Here is a 19276-nt window from a genome sequence, read left to right as displayed (position 1 = left end):
GGGCTGGCAGTACCGGTGCCAAAGAGTGGCGTGAACCACTCTGGTGTCGGGCCGCCCGAAAGTTGCGGAATCCTCCGCACTTCCGGGGGCTAGGCCGACGCTGGAGTGATTGGCGTCGTGCCAACCATCGCCAGAGGGACTCTGCCAGCCGGCGCGAGTTGATTCATGGATGGGAGCGCCAGATGCCGCTTGTTGGCACATGCACGGGAGCGCCAGCGTGTTCTGGCGCATGTGCAGAACCGCTGGCGCGGTCCCTGTGCATGAGCAGGGTCGGAGAGTCGGCGGGGGGTGGGAGAATCCCGCCCAACATGTCTTCCATAGTCTGACTTATTGCCCATTGGACCATTTGTGCTCAGAAGGCTGCTGGGCAGGAATATTTTCCCCAGGAACCTCTTTAGATCTTCTAACATTTGTTCCAGCAAGGTGTGTCTTTAACTCCCATCAAAACCAGAAGCCTATCCATATTTGCAACTTTAACACAGTCCAGTAATTTGAACGCCAACACTGATTGAGGAATTTGTAGACAGGATTTTTGCAGCCATGTATCAGTCAGTTAAATTCCATTATGTACTCTTCTGTGGAGGTATCCTCCGACTTTCTAAATCTGTCAAAATCTGACCAAGCCTCATAAGTCAACTTTTGGTAAACCATAACCATAATGTATCCATAGTTTTAATAATGTATCCAAACCTTCATCTGAGTCCAATTGCTCAAACTCCAATTTCGAAAATACCTTGCATCTTATTTTGCTTTTGTATAGTAAAATATGTGCCAAGGCCAATCCTTATTTTTTCGTGAGCAAGGGAGTAACCCGTGTCCACATGGTAACTTCATTCTTCCGTCAATTATATGGTTGACATTCAGAAAATAATGATGGCTCATCGTGCCCTGACACTCTACCTACCTTTGGATTCAGCTATTTGTTTTCCAAGTTACTTCAACTCATTCTTTAGGTTAGAATTCAGACTGTTTTGTCCAAAGAAATCTTAGTTTGCAATACTGTTACCTTACAGGCAGAAAGCATTCGCTGCTACCATTGTGTAGCTGCAATGGTAACTCTATAGTAAAAACGAGGAAGCAAGCCTTGACTTCTTGGACTCCAAGTTTATTGTCTTTAGTAAGCACTTCTCCAACAACAAAACAATGCCACCTGCAGCCGCTTTATAAATGGTGCAGACTTTTAAACAATCTATTAAAATGCCAATTCAAACTTAAGTACATGGGAATATTAACTCTTTCCTAATGCCAATTATGCAGAAAACCACCTACTTCCTGAAAGAGCTGCTTTATTCGAAGAGGAACAAGGCTTTGGCAGTAATAACTTCTGCCACCCTGGCACCAAAACAAGAACAGAACCAGGCCATCGATCAATGAACATCGTTACACACTGAATTATTGTGAATAATCTTACTGGGAGCCCGGAACAATTCTTCGGATGTCTGAACTAGGTAAGAGGCACTTTATAGCATTTCAAGAATAACTGTCAGCTGCATGCACCCATAACTTTGGTAGAGTGCACTTCCAGAGGGTCGGTGCAGAGTCGATGGGCCGAATGGCAGTGTGGGCATTCCATGGTTCAATGGATTTGGCATGCATCAAATCCCAAGCAAACAGATTGATTAGCGGCATTGACAAAGACAAGGCAGAGAATGAGTGTTAAAGGGAGCTGAGGAGTGATGCAGCAACAGCCACTAATTAGGGCCAAACTACTTCTAGTTATACAAGCTAATCACAGTTTAGTGACTTACCAAGTCTACTGCTTTACTTATCTCTGCCTCAGCAGTGTCCTGCACTATTGGAATTGAAGCTACACCTTCGTTTCTCAGTGAAGAAAAGGTCGAAAGGTGCAGTTGCACGAGTTCAAATTTGAGGTTGTATTTAAACCCCTCCCTGTCCTCACATTTCTCCATTATTATAACCTCCTCAACCCTGTGTATCTACCAGAACTTTCTGTTCATCTGGCTTCAGCCTCTTGTGTGTCCTCTCTCCCACTTCACCCCACTTCCATTCTCCTGTAATACAAAGAGTTATCCAGATTCAAAACGTTAGCTCCATTCTTTCTCCAGAGATGCTGTCAGGCCTGCAGAGGTGGCCCAGTATTTTCTGTTTTTGTTTGAAACGATTCCAATCCTACACCTCCCTCTTCTGCTTTTCCCGCCTTCCCAGAGTCCAATCTTTGGCCATCCTTCCGAAATGTCTTTCTTCATCTCAAAACACTACAGGCCTCATGGCGCACACGTGACCATTGACTTGAAAGAGAAATATTGCTTAAATGTTTCTGCCCTTGATGCAGCTCTCCCTTTCTCCTCTCTCCATTTCTGCCCCTGCCCACTCCCCTCCCCCACCGCCCACCAGCCTCTACCAACTCCAAAGATGGCACAGGAGCCTGGATTTTCCAATCTGCAGATCTCCCTTAATGCCAATGGTACACATTTAAAATTGAACAGCATTACATCAATGCTGATTGGAATATCTAGGTTAAGGCTTGAAAGTATTTGAAAAACTGAATATTCCATTGTTAATATATACAGTTGCAATGAAAATGCATTTCCCTAACTGATCTGACAGTAATAAAGACAAATAGAAGTATTATTAATAATTATAATTAAGCAATGTCTTATAGCACAAGTTTCTTTTTAAAACTGACAATGTACACATATTTTAATAATACATTAATCAGTATAATTTGTGTCTGGTTTGCAATATATCAGGGGTTTGGTTATACTGTCTACACATAGCATATCTAAGTCTTAATTAATCTGAATGTATAAATGGATCTCCACAATCTCAATTTATAGAGATGGAGTACTTGAGATTGGGCTCTTTGAATATTAGACTGTGTTTTGCATAAAAACCTTATGGTGCAGGCTCCCTGCACCCGCTGTGAAGCTCCACCCAAGATGGTGTCCAATGTGGCCCATAATAGATGTGTGCATTTGTGTTATGAGCCCCCCCATGGAACAAAAACAGCAACCATAGCACTCAAACAATGGGCACTGAGCAGTGGCCAACATATTTACCATTCGGTAAAATTGTGGAAGGAAGTCACAAACACTTAGATTTTTCAGGACCATGGAAACTCTGCACCATATGCAAAATGGGACTGGGAACCTGGATCCAGAAGACCCCCCTCCCATTTTGGACTGGTTATATTGTTGCCAGTAGGGAAACGGAAGTGAAATGTGAATCAGACATGTGGGAATCTCAAGCTGAGAAAGGCCACATGAACTCACATTTTCACTGGAGTAAGGACCTTAGTTCACAATAAGAACATAAGAAGTAGGAGCAGGAGTAAGCCATCTGGCCCCTCGGGCCTGCTCCGCCATTCAATGAGGCTCAGCTCCACATTCCGGCCCAAACACCATAACCCTTAATCCCTTTATTCTTCAAAAAACTATCTATCTTTATCTTAAAAACATTGAATGAAGGAGCCTCAACTACTTCAATGGGCAAGGAATTCCAATGTGTGAGGTATGAATTTTTTGAGAGAACTTTAATGCTCATAATGGGCAGATAAGGGGCTGGATTTTCCGTTTCTGAGGCTGAGTGCCGGCGGCAACGGAGTCTGTGGTGTTCGACGACGGGAAAATTGGCAACAAACCCTCACTGATTCTGGTACCGGTGAGGAGCTAGTAGCGGTGCCGTATGGAATACCCACGGAACACGCGGAAAACAGCTTGAGAATCGCCGGGTCTGGCCCGCACATGTGCAGGGTTGACAAGTTGCAGTCAAGCACGCCTACATCCCCCCTGTTCGAGCCAGAAAACATGGTGCCGGCTGTGCGCGGCCCGATGATGCCGATTTGGAAGGGGCGAAGAATCGCCAACCGGCATCAAACTGGCGCCTGCCCCAATTTCGGCATCGGGAACCATTCTTTGCCCAATCGCCGTTCTCATTTTGGCTTCCCACCCAAGGTCTTTGGAACTGTCAACCTGTCAGATTATTTGAATCGACTGTCCTCTAAACATTGAAAAAAAACTGATAGCAATCCTTTGTGGAATTCACACTTGCCATTTTTGAAGCTGACTCAAAAACGGAGTCAATTGGCTCCTGGATTCTGGGCCTGATTGAACAGCCTCATTGCACCTGACTTGGGATGCAACAAGTCTATTTAATATCGCGAGAGGCCTGCACGCTGTGATACATTGAGGAAGAAAGTGACAGAAGCATCGTTCTACTGGTTGTGCACAAAGGTGTTTATTGTTCAATACAGGCCCTCTCTCGCTCGATGGTGCCAACCCCTACCCCTCCCCCCCCCCCCCCCCCGCCTATTCCACTCCCCCCTTCCCCAGTGTCCTCAGTGATCCTCGATGTGCTTTGCCCTCCTAGCTTTGCCACAACGACTAGGTGTCTCCACAGGATCCACATCAGAGGTAGAGGCAGCCAGCTCTGGCGTCCTCTGGGGATCAGGGGACAGAGGGCCCCGGCTCACTTCTTGCCTGCACATGCACAGCCACGCCACCCTATCCCATGTGTTGACCCCGAAATGCGGCCTTGGATGAGCTGGTGGCCACTGCCGCTGCCCCATGGGATGGCTCCGGCCTGGCACCTAGCACCTCCTCCTCCCGGTCGGTGCCCATAGGGCCCTGGCATCCACTCTGGGACGGAGGGGATGCCAGTTCAGGCCCCGACTGACCCTGCATCATCTGGTTCTGCCAGCCCTAGGGATTCCCCAGTGTCGGCACCATGGTGTCGACGCCCTCAACGATGCACTTCAGTGACTGGGGCATGCTCCGCAGCGCCTCGGCCACACCTATCTGGAGCGGGGCATGTCCCACAGAACCTCATCCAGGTCAGTCAGGTACTGGGTGACATTCCCCAGGCACGCGCCGTTTCAACGGCGTCATCGGCCGGCCCACCCATGATGCTCTGCCCCCGATGGGCCGAGCTCCCGACAGCGCAGGACACATGTGGTCCCAACCGTGTGGGAACCCGTCATTGTGGCTGCGGACATTGTCATGTGCCATCACACTCGGCCAGGATCTGTGTTGCTGGTTGGGGGGGGCTTTTGCAACTGCTGGGGGGATTGATGGGGTGTGACCAGGGGATGGTCAGGGGTCGCAGTTTATGAGTTAGGTTACGCGTACGGCCGGCACCATGTTGTACGGCATGACCGCTGAATGTTGTCAGCCATGTGCATGCGCGGCCCGGGACTCGGCCGTTTTCTGTGCTTGCTCCTGGGACCTGAATCGGTGAGGGTTTCACGCCGATTTTCCAGTTGGGAAACACCACGGGTCCCACGCACTTGGCCGCAGGAATAGAGAATCCAGCCCAAAGTTTTTTTAAATTCATTTATGGAATGTCGGCGTAGCTGGTTAGGCTGGCTTTATTGTCCATCCCTAGTTGCCCTTCAGAAGGTTGTGGTGAGTTGCCTTCTTGAACTGCTGCAGTCCCTGAGCTGTAGGTACCCCCACAGTGCAGTTAGGGATGGAGTTCCAGGCTTTTTCCCCAGCGACAGGGAAGCAACGGAAGTCGGAGTGATGAGTGACTTGAAGTGGCGATGCCGGCGTTGGACTGGGGTGAGCACGGTAAGAAGTCTTACAACACCAGGTTAAAGTCCAACAGGTTTGTTTCAAACACTAGCTTTTGGAGCACTGCTCCTTCCTCAGGTGAATGACGAGGTATGTTCCAGAGACATATATATATATATATATAGACAAAGTCAAAGATATAAGACAATGCTTTGAATTGGAGCATTTGCAGGTAATTAAGTCTTTACAGATCCAGAGATAGGGGTAACCCCAGGTTAAAGAGGTGTGAATTGTCTCAAGCCAGGACAATTAATAGGATTTTGCAAGCCCAGGCCAGATGGTGGGGGATGAATGTAATGCGACATGAATCCAAGGTCCCGGTTGAGGCTGTACTGATGTGTGCGGAACTTGGCTATAAGTTTCTGCTCGGCGATTCTGCGTTGTCACGCGTCCTGAAGGCCACCTTGAGAGGCTGAATGCCTTTGACTGCTGAAGTGTTCCCGACTGGAAGGGAACATTCCTGCCTGGCGATTGTCACGCGATATCCGTTCATTCGTTGTCGCACTGTCTGCATGGTGTCGCCAATGTACCATGCTTCAGGACATCCTTTCCTGCAGCGTATGAGGTAGACAACGTTGGCAGAGTCGCACGATCTGTAAAGACTTAATTACCTGCAAATGCTCACATTCAAAGCATTGTCTTGCATCTTTGACTTTGCCTATATATATGTTTCTGGAACATACCTCTTCATTCACCTGAGGAAGGAGCAGTGCTCTGAAAGCTAGTGTTTGAAACAAACCTGTTGGACTTTAACCTGGCGTTGTAAGACTTCTTACGAGTGACTTGAAGGGGAACCTCCAGGTGGAGGTGTTCCCAGGTATCTGATATATTTGTCCTTCTAGATCGTAGTGGTCATGGGTTTGGAAGGTGCTGCCTGAGGAACATTGTTGAGTTCCTGCAGTGCATATTGTAGATGGTACGCACGACTACCACTGTACGTCGGTGGTGAATAGATTGAATGTTTGTGGAAGGGGAGCAATCAAGCAGGCTATTTTGTCCTGGATGGTGTCAAGCTTCTTGAGTGTTGTTGGAGCGACACTCATCCAGGCAAGTGGAGAGTATTCCATTGCACTCCTGACTTGTACCTTGTAGATGATGGACAGGCTTTGGGGGAATCAGAAGGTAAGTTCCTCGCCGTAGGATTCCTAGCCTTTGGCCTGTTCTGGTAGCCACAGTGTTAATATGGCTAGTCTAGTTCAGTTTCTGATCAATGGTAACCCCCAGGATGTAGATTGTGGGGATTCAGTGATGGTAAAGGGGCTGGTTTAGCTCACTCAGCTAAATCGCTGGCTTTGAAAGCAGACCAAGCAGGCCAGCAGCACGGTTCGATTCCCGTACCAGCCTCCCCGGACAGGCGCCGGAATGTGGCGACTAGGGGCTTTTCACAGTAACTTAATTGAAGCCTACTCATGACAATAAGCGATTTTCATTTTCATTTTTCATTTTAATGCCATTGAATGTCAAGGGGCAATGCTAAGATCCTGAATTGTAGGAGATGGTCATTGCCTGGCACTTGTGCGACGCAAATATAACTTTTGTTTTTTAGTTTTTTTTATAAATTTAGATTATCCGATTATTTTTTCCAATTAAGGTGCAATTTAGCATGGCCAATCCACCTACTCTGCACATTTTTTGGGTTGTGGGGGCGAAACCCACGCAGACACGGGGAGAATGTGCAAACTCCACACGGACAGTGACCCAGAGCCGGGATCAAACCTGGGACCTCAGCGCCGTGAGGCAGCTGTGCTAACCACTAGGCCACCGTGCTGCCTGCAAATATAACTTGACACTTGTCAGCCCAAGCCTGGATGTTGTCCAGGTCTTGCTGCATTTGGATATAGATTACTTCATTATCTGAGGAGTCGCGAATGGTGCTGAACATTGTGCACTCATCCTCAAACATCCCCACTTCTGACCTTCTGTTAGAAGGGAGATCATTGATGAAGTAGCTGAAGATGGTTGGGCCTCGGACACCACCATGAGGAACACATGTAGTGATGTCCTGGAGCTGAGATGATTGACCTCGAACAACCATAACCATCTTCCTTTGTGCCAGGTATGACTCCAGCAAGCGGAGAGTTTTCCCCTGTTTCTCATTGACTCTAGTTTTACAAGGGCTCCTTGATGCCAAATGCTGCCTTGATGACAAAGGCAGTCATTCTCACCTCACCTCTGACATTCAGCTCTTTTGTCCATGTTTGAACCAAGGCTGTAACATGTTCAGATGCTGAGTGATGCTGGCAGACCCCAAACTGAGCATCTGTGAGGTGCTCTGGAGAAGAAGGGAAGGAAGGAAAGAAGGACAATTTTCCAGGCTACTCTGAACACAGGATTAGTCTTGCGGGACTGGAGGATTGCAGGATTTAAGGAAGGGGCAAAGGATAACCCAGGAAATTACAGACCTGTCAGCTGACATCAATCATGGGAATACTCATGGAAGCCATAATATGGGATGAGATAAATATTCACTTAGAGAAAATAGGTAATACTAGACAGTCAAGATGGCTTTGTCAAGGCAGGTCATGTTTGACAAAGTTATTTGAGTTTTTTGACAAGGTGACACCGGCAGTGGATGAAGGTAGTGCCATGGATATTATGGGCGGGATTCTCCCAGCCTGGGCCGGGCCGGAGAATCCCGCAACCGGGCCAGGCCACCCCAACGCCAGCACACTATTCTCCACTGGATGGAGAATCGATGCCATTGGCACAGGCGTGGGTGGTGCAGCGCTGGCCCTCCCATGATTCTCCGGCCCAGATGGCCATAAGAAGAAAAAAAGAATCCCACCGGCGCTGTTCTAACCTGCTCTGAGCCGGCGGGACCTCGCCGTTGAAGGGTCGGGTGGCGACCTGTGGGGGGGGGGGGGTTCTGACCCCAGGGAGGGCCTCCGATGTGGCCTGGTCCGCGATCGGGGCCCACAGATTGGCGGGCCAACCTCTCTGGCTGGGGGACTCATTTCCTACGCGCCGGCCCCTGTAGCCCTGCGCCATGTTGCGTCGAAGCCGGCGCATTGAAGAAGGCCACTGCGCATGCACACGTTGGCGCCGATGCCACTGCGCTTGCGCGGATCCCGCGGCGCACAGTTCACGCCGGGATCGGCAGCTGGAGTGGCGCAAACCGCTACAGTGTGGTGCTGGCCCCCTGTAGGGGACAGAATCTGTCCTGGCAGCGGCCCGTTCACGCCGTTGTAAAACGCAACGGCGTTTGCGACGGCGTGGACACTCTGCCGCAGGATTAGAGAATCCCGCCCTATATATTTGGACTTTAAGAAAGCATTTGATAGGGTTCCACGTGGAAGGTTGGTTGGCAAATTAAAAAATGTTTGGGATTGATGGGTCTTTGGCAGCATGGATTAAAAGATGGCTAAGAGAAAGGAAACAGAGGGTAGGTATGGATGGGCATTTGGAGACGAGTTAAAAGTGGTGTTCCCCAGGGCTCAGTGTTGGGACCCTTGCTTTTTATGATTTATATAAATGATTTTTAAGTGGATGTTGATGTCAAAACCTCTAAATTTACAGCTGATACTAAGCTAGGGAGAATAGTGATTTGTGAGGATGACGCTGAGCGACTTCAGAGGAACATTGACAAGTTGGCCAAATGGGCCGACACTGGCAGATGAACTTCAATGCAGCAAAATGAGATAATGCATTTTGGTAGAACAAACATGAGGAGACAATATAGGCTCAATGGTACAACGTTGAGGGGAGTACAGGAGCAGAGGGACCTTGGGTTCAAGTGCATAATTCTCTGAAGGTCGCCAGGCAAGTTGAAACAGTTGTTAAGAAGGCTGATAGTATCCTTGGGTTTATAAATAGAGGCTTGGAGTATAAAAGCAAGGAGTGATGCTGCACCTCTACAAATGGTGGGCAGCACGGTAGCACAAGTGATTAGCACTATGGCTTCACAGCATTAGGGTCCCAAGTTCGATGCCCTGCTGGATCACTGTCTGTGCGGAGTCTGCACGTTCTCCCCGTCTCTGCGTGGGTTTCCTCCGGGTGCTCCGGTTTCCTCCCACAGTCCAAAGACGTGCAGGTTAGCTGGATTGGTCATGATAAATTGCCCTTAGTGTCCAAAAAGGTTAGGCCGGATTAGTGGGTTGATGCAGACTCGATGGGCCGAATGGCCTTCTTCTGCACTGTATGTTCTATGTTCTATGTTCAAATCATTGGTCTGAGCACATTTGGAGTAATGTGTACAGTTCTGGGCACCTTATTTAAGGAAGGATGTTAAAGCCCTGGAGAGAGTGCAGAGGAGATTTACCAGAATTATACCAGGAATGATGAATTTTAGATGCAAGGAAAGATTGGAGAAATTGGGCGTGTTCTCCTTGGAGCAGAGAAGATTAAGAGGCAACCTTATTGAGGTGTTCAAAATTCTGAACAACTTTGACAGAGTAAAGAAGGATATTCTGTTTCCACTTGTTGGTATGTCAGTGACTTGGGGTCACAATTCCAAGATAGTCAGCAAGAGAGGTCGGAGTAAGATGAGAAACCTTTTACTCAGAGAGTTGCTGGGGTTTGGAATGCACTGCTGGGAGAGTGGTGAAGGTGGATTGCGTAGGAGGTTTCAAAAGAGAGCTGGATATTTATTTCAAAGTGATGAATTTAGAGGGCTACAGAGATAGGGCTGGGGAATGGCACTAGCTAGGTTGCTCTTTTGGGAGCCGGTACAGACATGATGGGCCAAATGTTCTCCTGTGCTGTAAATAACAAACAAAAAATATTACTTTTTTAATGATAATAATAACCTTTATTGTCACAAGTGGGCTTACATTAACATTGCAATGAAGTTACTGTTAAAAGCCCCTCATCGCCACACTACGGCATCTGTTCGGGTACACAGGGGGAGAATTCAGAATGTCCACATTACCGAACAAGCACGTCTTTCGGGACTTGTGATAGGAAACCGGAGTAAACCCACGCAGACACGGGAGAACGTGCAGACTCCACACAGACAATGACCCAAGCGAGGAATCAAACCTGGGACCCTGGCGCTATGAAGCAACAGTGCTAACCACTGAGCTACCGTGCCACCCATAGTTTACCATGACATGATCGACTAGTCGTTGACTTTGTGTGCACATGTAAAATACTGGCAATGAATTAACAACTCTCTTCTGTTAGACATTGCTATGCCACGTAACAATCTAGAACATTGAAAGGTAGCAGTATTGATTACGGAGAAGATTGCAGTGTTGGGGAAAGAGGGAGATCTGGAAGGGCCAAGGACATAATCTATTTGGTTAGAGTTAAGAAATAATAGCTGTATCATTTAATTATTGGATGTATTCCATAAGCAATCAAATGATAGGAATGATATAGAGGACCAATATGCACAGAAATTACAGAGATGAGTGAGAACTATAGAATAGTCTTAATGGGGACGTTAATTCTTCCAATATATAGAGAGTGGTAGTGTGAAGAAATGAGTGTGAGTAGAACTTCTAAAGTGTGTTCAGGAGAGGTTGCTTGACCACCACATTTTGGGCCCAATAATAATAATCTTTATTGTCACAAATAGACTTACATTAACACTGCAATGAAGTTCATGTGAAAAGCCCCGAGTCGCCACATTCTGGCGCCTGTTCGGGTACACCGAGGGAGAATTCAGAATGCCCAAATTACCTAACAGCACATCTTTCGAGACTTGTGGGAGGAAACTGGAGCACCCGGAGGAAACCCATGCAGACACGGGGAGAACGTGCAGACTCCATACAGCCAGTGACCCAAGCCAGGAATCGAACTTGGGATCCTGGAGCTGTGAAGTGCTAACCACTGTGCTACCATGCAAATATTGTCTTACCGTGCGAATATGGGGTGGGGAATAATGGGTCACCCCCACAGCACGCACCCAATGTGGGTGACCCAAACACCCCCCAGACCGCCTGTCAGAGACCCCCATCAGGGACTCCCCAATAGGACTCCCCATCAGTGACCCCAATCAGAGGCCTCCATCAGTCAACCCTGCCTGAAATCTGAAGAACAGTCCAAGCAGTAGAATGAAAATCACTGCATTTCTACTTACCCTCCCTTAACACCTGCTGCCTCAGACAGAAGCATTTAAAGCAGCAGTTATTAAAAGTGTCAAGTGCTTCCTTGAAATCCAAGTAGAGGCGTGGCACGTGGCGCAGTGGTTAGCACTGGGCTACGGCGCTGAGGACCTGGGTTAGAATCCCGGCCCTGGTCACTGTCCATGTGGAGTTTGCACATTCTCCCCGTGTCTGCATGGGTTACACCCCCACAATCCAAAGATGTGCAGGTTAGGTGGATTGGCCATGCACAATTGCCCCTTAATTGGAAAAAAACAATAATTGGGAACTCTAAATTTATTTAAAAGAGAAAAAAAAGCTAAGTACATTTAAAGGGCTTCAAATCCCTTGACATCCTTTGAAATGCAAATCATCTATTCAGTTTACAAAGCAATACATTGCATTAGTCAGCATTTAACAGTTTTATTACTCCAGAGACTGGTGCTTGGTGGATTGTTTATTTACCTTTTCCTTCACCCATCTCAAGTACCCGCTTTGATGCTAACCCCAATATTTATAAACATTTTTCCTACGATTGACATCTCCTCACTGCATGAAAAGCAGCCAAGTGGTTTCACCTCTTTTTCACAGACGAAAGCATTTACTTCCTTTTGATGGGGTGAGGAATCACAGTCTCAGGATACGGGTTAGGCCAATTAGGATTGAGATGAAGAGAAACTTCTTCACTCAGAGGGTATTTAACCTGTGAAATTCTCTACCACAGAAGGCTGTGTAGGCCAAGTCATTGAATATATTTAAGAAGGACATGGATAGATTTCTAGTCTGTAACGGCATCAAAGAGTATGGGGCATATGTGGGAGTATGGCGTTGACATAGATGATCATATTGAATGGCGGAGCATGCTTGAGATGCCGAATGATCTACTCTTTATTCTATTTTCTATATTTCTTTGTTTCCTGAAGAGTGTGGTGTCAGTGTCTCCAATTGACCCATCATGAGACACATCAACTCCATACTCTCAGGATGCCTAGATCCACTGCAATTCACATACCGCCACAACCGGTCCACAGCAAACGTTATCTCCTTGGCCCCACACTTGTCCCTGGAGCATCTAGACAACAAGGACTCCTACGTCTGACTCCTATTCATTGACTACAGCTCCGCCTTCAACACCATAATCCCAGCCAAGTCCTGATCAAAACTCTAAAATCTAGGACATGGCTTCTCACTCTGTAACTGGATCCTCAACTTCCTGACCCATATGCTATGTTATATTACTACTCCTGGTAGCATGTTATATTACTGGGTCTAGTAATATGTATCGTTAATAGTTGCTGTTAATGCAGATGGTCTGATGGTATGATCCTGAGGAAACCACTAGTCTTCAATTTAAAGCAAACTAATTTATTAAGTAACGATCAATTATATTTGAGTTCGACACTCTACAGAACTAACACTAGTGATCGAGTAATTAAATATTAATGTATTACCTGATTCAAACTACACATGCTAATTATACTGAGAGCTATCTATCATACAGTACTGCTGTCTAGTCACTCCTGTGTTGAAAGAGACCAAGCTCCTCTGGGTGCTGATACTTAAAGTGGGATCTAATGGTGCCCTCTAGTGGCAGTGTTAGATGTTATAATTAACCCTTTAGTTATCTACACATATACATATCATTACACCATAGACTACAATCAGTAAGGATAAAAAACACCTCTTCCACAATAGTCCTCAATACTGGGTCCCACAAATCTGCATATTTAACCCCCTACTATACTCCCGAAACACATGTGAGGAAATTTGGCTCCAACGTCATCTACAAGTTTGCTGATGACACAGCAGTGGTGGGTCAGATCTCAAACAACGATGAATCAAAGTACAGGAGGGAGACAGAAAACCTAGTGGTGTTGTGTAACGACAACAATCTCTCCCTCAATATCAGCAAAATTAAAGAGCAAAGACTTCAGGAAGCAAAGTGTCGTACACATCCCTGTCTGCATCAATGGGGCCGAGGAGGAGATGGTTGGCAGCTTCAAATTCCTAGGTATGCACATCACCAACAATCAGTCCTGGTCCAGCCACGTTGACGTTACGACCAAGAAAGCACAACAGTGCCTACACTTCCTCAGGAAACTAAGGAAATTCATAGAGTCATAGAATTTACAGTGCAGAAGGAGGTCATTCGGCCTATTGAGTCTGCACCAGCTCTTTGAAGGAGCACCCTACCCAAGCCCACATCTCCGCCCTATCCCCATCACCCAGTAACCGACCCAACACTAAGGGCAATTTTGGACACTAAGGGCAATTTAGCATGACCAATCTACCTAACCTGCACATCTTTGGATTGTGGGAGGAAACCGGAGCACCCGGAGGAAACCCACGCACACACGGGGAGAACGTGCAGACTCCACACAGACAGTGAACCAAGCCGGGAATCGAACCTGGGACCCTGGAGCTGTGAAGCAATTGTGTTAACCACCATGGTACCGTACTGCCCAAGTCCGCACTGACTCTTACCAATTTTTACAGATGTACCATAGGAAGCATCCCATCTGGCTGCATAGCAATTGTATGGCAATTGCTCGGCCCAAGACCCGAAGAAACTCCAGAGAGTTGTGAACACAGCCAAGTTCATCACGCAAAACCACCTCCCAACCATTGACTCCATCTACATTTCCCGCTGCCTTGGGAAAGCAGACAGCATAATCATATAACCCCTCCCACCCGGGTTATTCTCTCTTCCAACCTTCCATCGGGAAGGAGATACAAAAGTCTGCGAACGTGCACGAACAGACTCAAAAACAGCTTCTTCCCCGCTGTTACCACTCTCCTGAATGACCCTCTTATAGAATGAACTGATCTCTCCATGCACCTTCTCTACTGAGTAGTCCTACACTCTGTATGCTTCATCCGATGTCTGTGTCTATGTATTTACATTGTGCATCTATCATATGTCCTATGTTTGGAATGCTCTGTCTGCACTGTATGCAGAACAATACTTTTCTTTGTACGTCTATACACGTGACAATAAATCCAAATCAGGGTCCTGACCCACAAGCAAGGTGTTGCCCCAATGCTGGTGTCGAGAGTGCAGTGGCAATAAAAGATTTCTCTTCATCCTTTTTAAACACGAGCAGTGTGTAGTGTACCATTACTTCTCCCCATCCAGGTGCAATCCAATTTATACATCCTTAACTCTGTATTAACCCAGCATTTTGTTTCTTAGACAATTTAATTTTGTAGAATTAAAGATTCCTTTCAACCCCCGTGGAGGTTACACAGGAGTGCTTTGCTTTGAAATGTGAATTGGGACCCTGATTATACGAATAATTATAAATCTGTTTGAGCTCCGTGAGACTTCTGTGCCATTTAAATGTTGATTTATTGTACCCATGTTGTGGATTTGTGTCTCCTTGTGATGAGCCGTAACTCATAAGAGAATGGTGCAAGTTTTTAATTAGGTATGTGTGCAGATATGTGACATTTTCAGTCTGAAATCCTACTGTGACAATAGGGTTAGCAGAAAAAAAAAAGCCTGCTCATTAGTAAATCAAACTTCAGACAGATTTTTATGACATGTGCCAATGCTCACTCAAAGGCTATCAATGCCAACAATGGATCAATTAAATCAATTATTTAACATAAAACGTCAGTTCCCAAAACACTGAAAGGTTCCACATGCTACTATATTGAAGTAGCACGTACACTGTAGTATGGAAAGGTTTAGCTTTATTTATAATAGATTGCCTATTCTGTGTTATTGGCATGTTGAAGAACTTTTGTGCCTTCTGCCAATTTTGTGTCAAACCCAATAGAAAACATTGATCCAAAGCCAAAGTAACATGACAACACAATGCTGTAACTCTGCAAACTCTGGGTATGAGGTAAGAGACTCAATACATTTGCATCACTGCCTAGCAACATCCAGAGAAAAAGGATGCGTACTGAAGTGATCTGAGAACAAGAATTATCCCCACTAGTGGCATTCTCTGTCTCCCAGCTCTCTTAAAGTAGTAAGAAAGACTTGCATTAATATACCTCAAGGCCTCAAGTCATCACAAGTGCTTTACTTTTGAAATGCAGGCCGGAATTCTCTGGCCATTGGGATTCTTCCCGCCGGCTGCCTATGGGTTTCCCGGCAGCTTGGGGTGGCATCCATTGGTGGGAACATCCATTGGCAAGCGGCAGGAGTAGAGAATTCCCCCACCAGCGAACGGTGCGCCTCTGAGAAACATGCGGCTGGGACTCAGGAGAATCCAGCCCCCAAATACTGTCAGACTGGAGGAAATGTTACAAACAATTTTTGCACAGCAAAGTACCACAAACAACCATATAAAAATGACTAATTGACCAGCCCTGCTGAAAAAGCAGGCCTCCAATGGTATTTTTTAAGTACTGCACTGAAGTATCAGTTTAGATTTTGCTCTCAAGTGGGGCATAAATACACTGCCGTATGAATTGGGGGCAACAGTGCTACCAGCAAACCATAGATGACCTATTGAGCGCCTGACTGTTTGCTGCCTATTTAATTATGGTTAGTAACTCTCTTAATGACTCAATTGATAAGTGCCGCAGAGCAGGTAAGACAGGGAAAAAGTCAGGTATGATCACCAATCTGCACCAAGTTTCTCAGTCCTGTAAGTGACTGTGATGAATGGTATCAGTAACTGCTGTAACTGTACCTTGCCTTTAATACATTGGCCCTTTAAGACCGGGCTTGGAACCCTGGGGGACTCCGCCTCTGGCTCCGCCCCCAGGAAACGGTATATAAGATGAGGCTCACTCGGCAGCATGTGGTGAGCACACTTCTCGGCAGCTGTTCAGTTCTCTGATGATTAAAGCCTTTGAATTACCAATCTTCTCCCCTGTGTCGTAATTGAGGGTATCTCAGTGACCATAGTAGGCAAGATCGTCCAGCCGTTCATGCTGTTGGGACCTCAGGTGCCACCAATGGTGCATCCAAGACGCGGGTTTCCCGAAAGTGTGGGGTGTATTCAATGGGAGATCCCATTGACAGTAGCGGGATCAGCAGATCCTGCTGTCGGCCAACAGCCACTGGGAGGCCAGAGATTGTAAGCTAAAGAAATGAGAAGTTACTTATTGTCCTCCACCCCCGGCAACCTGAACTCCATTGGAAAGTAATATAATCAACCGTAATGTTCCTTTTGTTGATAAAGGCTTTCAATATTGTGGGACTCGCTGCACTCCCTCGAGAGTGCAGCAAAGGTTTTCCAGACTGATTCCAGGGATGGCGGGACTGTCATATGAGGAGAGATTGACTAGGTTGGGATTGTTCTCGCTGGAGTTCAGAAGAATGAGGGGGGATCTCATAAAGACTTATAAAATTCGAACAGGACTAGACAGGGTAGGTGCAGAGAAGATGTTACCAATGATAGGTGTGTCCAGAACCAGGAGTCACAGCCTGAGGATTCAGGGTAAACCATTTCGGACAGAGATAAGGAGACACTTCTTCACCCAAAAAGTGGTGAGCCTGTGGAATTCATTACCACAGGAAGTAGTTGATGCTAAAACTTTGAATATATTCAAGAGCCGGCTGGATATAGCACTTGGGGAGAATGGGATCAAAGGCTCTGGGGAGAAAGCAGGATTAGGCTATTGAATTGGATGATCAGCCATGGTCGTGATCAATGGCGGAGCAGGCTCGAAGGGTCAAAAAGCCTCCTCCTGCTCCTATCTTCTATGTATCTATGTAATACTCACTACCTGGGCTCTTACATAAAGTGACACCTTTGCAAGGGACTGAGGTGCTCATGGAATTGTACCTAAGCAAGAGTCAGTACACTTCGGAGAGAACAGTGAAGAGAGATAAGTGCAGAGCAATATTTCTTGCTTTGTGTCTGTTTTAAAACACACAAGCAGACATCATTTTCAGTGACCAGTAATAATAAGACAGAATGGTCTCACAATGGAAATTTGCTATTAACAAGTGAAGTTGTTAACCACTGTTGGTCATTTAGGACTATGGAGCAAACCAGCAGTGTGTTCAGCTTTAATTTAGCTGGGACAGCGAACATTTTGAATAGCTTTGACTCCACAATGTAATTAAAGGGCTTAATGATGACAAGACCACTTTCTCTTGTCAGTCATGCATGGAAATTTTCCTGACATCAGTGGATATCAATGCCGTTCAATCATCTGGTGTAATTTAGTGCTCCTTTAATGCATAATTTTAATTTATCCAAAATTAAAGAAAGTCATCCATCCAATGACTTTATTTAATTCAAGGTCTCCAAATTAAATGCTTGTTTGATTGGGGCAAACAAATGAAGAAAGAAATCCCTTCACAAAGGCAAACAATATTATTTAATTCTGTGAGCACATTAACAGAGGGATAATAGCTTTCCGTTAATGTCTTTTTACGGCTGCAGACAAATTAACCTTTCATTTTAAATAAGGTATGAAAGGACAAATGCTGAAGCCTCGTGCAATCATAAAACTGATTTGGATGTTTCAAACCAGGGAATTGAAAGTCCCTATTAAACTCGCGCACAAGTAAGGGAACCATGGCCAGAAAATATAAAGCAAATTGTTTCTACCCAAAACAACTGGATTACATTATAGGCCTAATAGAAATATCTCCACCCCATTGTAAATCAACAGCTACCTCTCTGAGTGAGTTTCATCAGACAGATGTTCTCACTATTTCCAACAGATGACTCAAAACTGACACTGCATTCTTATCGGTTTCACCCAATGAAAGATCCACACTGTTTCTGCTGCAGCATTCCTTGACAGTCACTTCAAACTGAAGCCCGTCATGAGATTTCAAGACATCCCCATGCTTATTTTGGACTTAATTGCTCTGTTGCTTCACAATTCCTCAGTGGATGCCCGAGACTTCATCTGCAGCTGCTGCTCCAGGCACTCAGGATAGAAACTGGCTGTAAACTATTGTCAGTACCCTGTTTGAAAGGAGTGTGCCTCTGTTTTATCCCTTTCCCAATCCATTTACCTGTCACTCTTCCACTGTGTAACCCTTTGTGAATTTTCTCGGTTTCCAGGTAGATATTGCTGGAAAAACTACCCACTCTTCAATCGTACTGGCAACCGTACTCATTGGCTGAGATTTCCTGCTCCCCCGCTGAGACTCGCTCGCCAGCCAGGCTGCCGGAGAATGCACAGTGGAGGCGGTGGGGGGTTGGTGTGGTGGGGGGCTGTCTTCAGTGGGTCCGCAAGATCCCCTGAGCATGAAGGGCCCGGAAAATCCCACCCATTGTGTTTTGGTAGACTTATGACGGGTTGCACGTAATTTTCTGGAATTACGTGATTGGTCAGACACAGCACATATTGCTCAATTTCACACACCAAACGTGGCATTGCAAACTTACACAAAAACTTCTTGAAAGATTTCTGTGAATAGGCCATAAAAAGCGTACGGGCAAATCAAGGACCTCAGACTGGTGGAGTCATCAGCTAACCCCAGAAAAAAAAAGTTTAAAACTAAGCTAAAGTCGAGACTATACTCCCATGTGAGGCTCAGGCATTTTGCTTACATGTCAGTGGGCTGTATATACCTTGTCTTAGATCTCTTAACCTATTTTATTTTAGTTCAAAATTGCTATTAAACACTTCAAACAGTTATTTCTAGGGCAGAATTCTGTGGCGGCAGCAAAAGTCTTGCTGCTGGAGCTCAAAGTAGAGGGTGCTGCCCCTGTTTCAGAGGGCGGCAGGACCCATGGCTGCTTTTAGCTGGTGGCTGCCAAATAACTAACTGCAGCTGGGCAGCCAACC

The sequence above is a fragment of the Scyliorhinus canicula genome, chromosome 5 (assembly GCF_902713615.1).
Source record: "Scyliorhinus canicula chromosome 5, sScyCan1.1, whole genome shotgun sequence".
Taxonomy (NCBI): domain Eukaryota; kingdom Metazoa; phylum Chordata; class Chondrichthyes; order Carcharhiniformes; family Scyliorhinidae; genus Scyliorhinus; species Scyliorhinus canicula.
This window is presented reverse-complemented; position numbering follows the sequence as displayed.